The sequence below is a fragment of the Equus quagga genome, chromosome 5 (genome assembly GCF_021613505.1).
Source record: "Equus quagga isolate Etosha38 chromosome 5, UCLA_HA_Equagga_1.0, whole genome shotgun sequence".
NCBI lineage: Eukaryota > Metazoa > Chordata > Mammalia > Perissodactyla > Equidae > Equus > Equus quagga.
Genome location: NC_060271.1, coordinates 56,443,778 through 56,449,446, shown reverse-complemented (window position 1 = coordinate 56,449,446; position 5,669 = coordinate 56,443,778).

The window sequence follows — 5,669 nt, the reverse complement described above, 5'->3', positions numbered from 1 at the left end:
CAGTTCCGGAGCCGAGGGAGGAAGTCCAGTCCCTGCCGCCAGGGTCCCGCTCGGCGCCCCGCGGCGCTCCCCGCCCCTCCTCCGCCCCTCCTGGGGGCCGCTCGGACGGCGCAGTCGTCTCCCCGCCCCCCTCCTCCTGAGAGGAGGAGGGGACCGGGAAAGAGGCGTCGCGTTCTCTCTCACAGCTGCGGGTCGCCCCACCTGGGGCACTTGTCTTTGGGGGATGGAATGCTCGCTAGAAAACCTAGGTGTGTTTGGAATAACGTAGCATTTAAAATAACAAGAAGCATCTTTACAAATAACAAGAAAATAGCATTCAGTATTAAAATAATTATTTTCCGACTTTTTAGATGCTAAGCACACGTTTTTTATATTCTCACCAGGGATCCAACGGAGCTGCTGAAGGGGCAGCGATGTCGTAGGCCCCTGAGACGAGGATGAGACCATCGCAGTCCTGGGCGCCCCTCGTGGGCACAGATGTCGGTGTTAGGGCCCCCGCGGGTCTCCTCCGCAGGAGTGACCCGTCACGTTTGTTCTGAACGAATGAAAAGCTGGGAAGTATGGAGTAGGTCCTAGTAAAGAAAAGCTATAGGGAATGTGGAGGTAGGGTTTAGTGAGTATTTCCTCAAAGCTCTGGTAGAAATAGACGCCTGGTGGCTGGCCTTGAACAGGCTGGGGGCCTCCAAGGAGCCCTCAGGGAGGCAGTTACATCCAACACCCTAACAAAGGAGAGGAAAAGAAAAACCCCCTCAAAATGTCCCTCGGGTTTGACAAAGGGATCCCGGACAAAATGTGACTGTTAATTACGACAGAACTGAAAAGCAGAAGTAAAGTAAATCCCCCCAGGACGCCTGGGAACTGGGTGAACCCTCTTCCCTGGAAGCCAAGGAACCAACTGTTTGCAGAGGATCAGAAGGGATCAGCTCAGAAGCCCGGACCTGGCCTGGCACATAGGAGCCACCGAAGGGGTCCTGTGCCAAGGACAAACAGGAACGCCCACCCAGTGGGCGGGCCGTCCGTGGTCCAGAACTGGCAGGCCACTGACAAATATCCTCTGAGTAAAACTAAGGAAGGACGTCAGCTATCATCAGGGGGACTTGTGTGCCCCAGAGCCTACAGGGTGCTCAGGGACTGCAAGAAGATCTTCCTTCCAGAAACATTCAGTGGCACCTCCCCTTCTCCGACACTCTGCCGGGCCATGGAATTGCAGAGAAGAACGGGAGGGGGCCCTTGCCCTGAAGAACTCACAGGTAGGAAAATAGGCACAGAACAGTGTAGAGAGAGTCACGGTGGGGACAGAGGGAATGCACACAGCCAACCATCGGTGCCTCGGGGCGGGGACTGAGAAAGCCTCACGTAACAGCTGTTACTTGACCAGGGCTTGAAAAATGAATGTGTTTGCCACGAGGTCAAGTAGGGGAGGGCATGTCTGGTGGATGGAACTGCTCTTATGACGTCGTGATTTAGGGGACGCCTCTGGAGATAAACTGCTCTAGATCAAATCCCATTCCTGCTGCTCGTTAGCTGTGTGACCTTGACCTTGGGCACGTTGTGAATCTCAGTGAGCTTCAGTCTACTCAACTATAAAGTTGGGAAATCATAGTTCCTCCTTTATAGGTACTATCTGCTGTATATTTTGTTTAAGTACTTGGAACACACGTAAGCACTCAATAAATGTCACCTATTATTACTAAATGTACAGATTTCCTGGAGGTGAAACAATTCACATACACTCGCTCATATTTTAAACATTAAGCTCTTATTATCTACCAGATACTAAATATGTCAGAAGCATAGAAAGGGATATATGAAAGCAGTTGAGAGGGGATGGGAAGAGTCCCCTTGTGGGTACTGTGCACTGACCTCTCCCTTCCTGACCCGAGGCTCCTGCCTTTGCCTCCCAGTAGCCAAGTCAAATAGAAACCAAAAGGCAAAGGAGCTTAGAGGATGCAGTCTGCAGAGGTCTGCCTCCCACACAGAGCAAGGTAGAGAAGATTGGAGAGGGGATCTGGAGGGGCCAGTGAAGAATATCCAGGACAGGTGTTAACAACTTCCTACTGTTGTTCATCTCTGGGTGCTCATCACCCCTTTTTGGTGTTGTGGGTTGAACTGTGTCCCCCAAAATCCATATGTTGAAGTCCTAATCCACAGTACCTCAGAACGGGACCTTATTTGGAAACAGGGTCATTGCAGATGTAATCAGTTAAGTTAGCGAGATCATTAGGGTGGGCCCTAATCCAATGAGACTAGTGTCCTTATAAAAGGGAAATTTGGAGAAAGACATGCACACACGGAGAACACCATATGAAAATGGGAGTTATGCCACAAGCCAAGGCACTGCCAGAAGTTAGGAGAAAGGCCTGGAACAGATCCTTCTGCCTGCTGCCCTTAGAAGGAACCAACCCTACCAACACCTTGATCTCCGACTTCTAGCCTCTAGAACTGTGAGACGGTTTCTGCTGTTTAAGCCACATCGGTTGTGGGATTTTGTTATGGCAGTCCTAGCAAACAAATATAGTCGGCTCTCTAATCCTCTCCACATCTGTTCAGTAGCAAGTCCCTTGAACCATTCTGAGTTGGATACTGTTTCCTCCCAGACCCTGACTGATGCCAGTAGTGCCCCCAGGAAACACAGTTCCTCAATATGGAGTTCTGGCTGGGTTGCTCATGTATTTGTGCATGCATAGGGAGCAAAAGGGATGTGGTAATGTGTGGCCTACCGTGGCAGCAGGATTACTCACATTAGTACCGGTGGTGGTGTGAGGGGCAGATGGAGGACAAAGCTTTGGGGACTCTTGCTGCTGGTGCACTTCATTGCTATAGCAACAATGATAATTACAAAGATTGTAGAGTGAGATTACTGTTTCTAACTGCCCTCGAGAGTTTAAAAAAACAAAAAAAAAGATAAGCTTGAAGCATTAAATTCCCATCTGAAGGTACAGATGTGAAATTCAAAGACTCCTCTATCTGGTATATTCATGGGACAGACGAGGGTCATCTACAGATTCTCGATGTAATTGTTCAGGTTACAGAATTATTGCAAAGGTTAAGTACTCAACCTCAGCAACTTCTCCTGCTAAGAACAGGATGCTGATTGGGAAGTAGGATCATAGACTTGAGATGGGAATATTGGGCAGACGCAGAGAAAGAGATAATTATGTGATGCCGTAGAGGTGTTAGCTCATGCTACAAGAGCAATCATATTGCAATCTTTTTTTTTTTTTTTGGGAAGATTAGCCCTGAGCTAACTACTGCCAGTCCTCCTCATTTTGCTGAGGAAGACTGGTCCTGAGCTAACATCCGTGCCCATCCTTCTCCACTCTATATGTGGGACTCCTACCACAGCATAGCTTTTGCCTAGTGGTTCCATGTCCGCACCCGGGATCCGAACCGGCGAACCCCAGGCCGCTGAGAAGTGGAATGTGCGCACTTAACCGCTGTGCCACTGAGCTGGCCCCTCATACTGCAATCTAAATGTATCAAATCAATATGTTGTATACCTAAAACTTACACATTATATATCAGTTCTATGGCAAATTTTAAAAAAAGTTGGGTACAAAAAAAAAATAAGAGAGAAAAAATAACAGAATTAGAACAGAAATTGATAGAATTATCAAAAAATTATTAAAACAAATATGTAATAGAGAAAACAGGAAAACCCAAAAGTTGGATATTGAAAAATTAATATAGTCTCTTGTAAAACTGATCAATAGAGAGAGGAAGAAAGAGGGGAGATTCAAAATAAAACTTCACAAATGCAAAATAAATCATTGCAGATTCTAGAGATACTGAACAAACAATACTAATGTATTATTGATTTTTTTTAAAAAAAAAAGCTGAGCTCCCACATCCCAAGCCTTCCTTGCCCACAGAAGCAGCCGTCTTCCCCGGTGTGAGGAAGTTAGCCTCACCCACATGAAGACCTTTCAAGACTCCATCTGGGACCTCTGCCTCCACGCGGATACCTAGTCTGCTCAGAACCTGCTCACACTGCACCTCGTCGAATCCAGGCCCATAATAAGAGTAAACTCCCAGCAGAGCCCAGAAAGAGAACTGCAAGGTCTGCTGGGGAGGAGGTGGAGATAGATTATACCCCAAGGGAGTTGGAAAATGTTGCTAATATGTGTTGAGAGGATGCTGAGGATCACATGTGGGAATGGAATCTAGAGTATTAAACCAAGGAGGAGGAAATATAAGTTTGGATTCAGCAAAATTTATGAATATGTATACACTCACCCAGGACTCATAATGTAATGCGTGATATTCAGCACCTGTGAGTGGCTCTAAAGTTTGATTCCTTGGTTTATTGAAGCCTGGATTTAACGATGGCCTATAGTCAATGAGATTGGGATGCCAGAACTTCCCAGGCATATTGTACATAAGAAAAGTGTCTGAAGGCTTAGGAGATGGGAATGTTTGAGTGGATATATTATATGCAACCTTTTCAGCCACCACCCCACAACCATACCATGCCCCTGGCCAACAGGGCCCACAGAACGTCGTCATCAAGACATTAAGAAATGTAGGGAATTTCTTCTTCCAGTAATGGCTGCTAAAGACCAACCCTGTTGCTGAAAACAACCATAAAAGCTGAACAAAGTATAAAAAAGAATCTGTTTCAAGTCATGAGAGAACTACTATGGTAGCAAGCATTTGAGGGACCAAATCTGGGGAGGTGAACCCAATAGATAGGCATGGTTTTCCTTTTAAAGTATTTGCTGATTCCCAAGTGGCAGCTGGGATACTAAGAAGCCAAGCAGAGCTTCTGGAAGTTTACAGGCCCAAAGAGACAAAAATTGAAGTTAGGCTCCCCAAAGTGTTACATTCTTAGAGTAGAGAGGAACCAGAAGAAGGCAAGGCTTCACAAAGACTAGAGCTGCCCAGCCCACAAGCATCTCAGTGCCTGATTGACATATGATCTCTCCCATCCTAATTACCCGCCAGAAGCAAAAGTAAGTCCTAATCCTCCCAACAGATGATAATGCCATCCAGTGCCTCAATTTTTTTTCCTGTGATCTTTCATACACAGTATTCAGCATCAATACTTTACCAGGCATAATAAGAAACCAGACCATATGAATAAAAATCAAGAGAAAAAGAACAAAATCTCTTAGTGACAAATTCATGAAATAGCTATATTTTGGTGTCACAAGATGCAGAGTAGAATATATGTAGATAATAAATTCAAGAATTGAGATGAAAATATAGAGAATTTCAGCAAAGAACTAGAAAAAATATATATATTTTTTTAAAGGATCAAATGGAAATCCTAGAATAGAAAAAATACAATACCTGAAATTAAGAACTCTGTAGAGGGGCCAGCCTGGTGGCACAGCAGTTAAGTGTGCACGTTCCACTTTGGTGGCCCAGGGTTCACTGGTTCAGATCCTGGGTGCGGACATGGCACTGGTTGGCAAGCCATCCTGTTGTAGGCGTCCCACATATAAAGTAGAAGAAGATGGGCACGGATGTTAGCTCAGGGCCAGTCTTCTTCAGCAGAATGAGGAGGATTGGCAGCAGATGTTAGCTCAGGGCTAACCCTCCAAAAAAAAAGAGGACTCTGCAGATGGGTATAACAGTAGATTACACAAAGTTAGAGCATTAGTGAACTGGAAGATTAATCAAAAGAAAATAGCCAGATATTTCTCCCAGAAAGATAAGCAAATGGA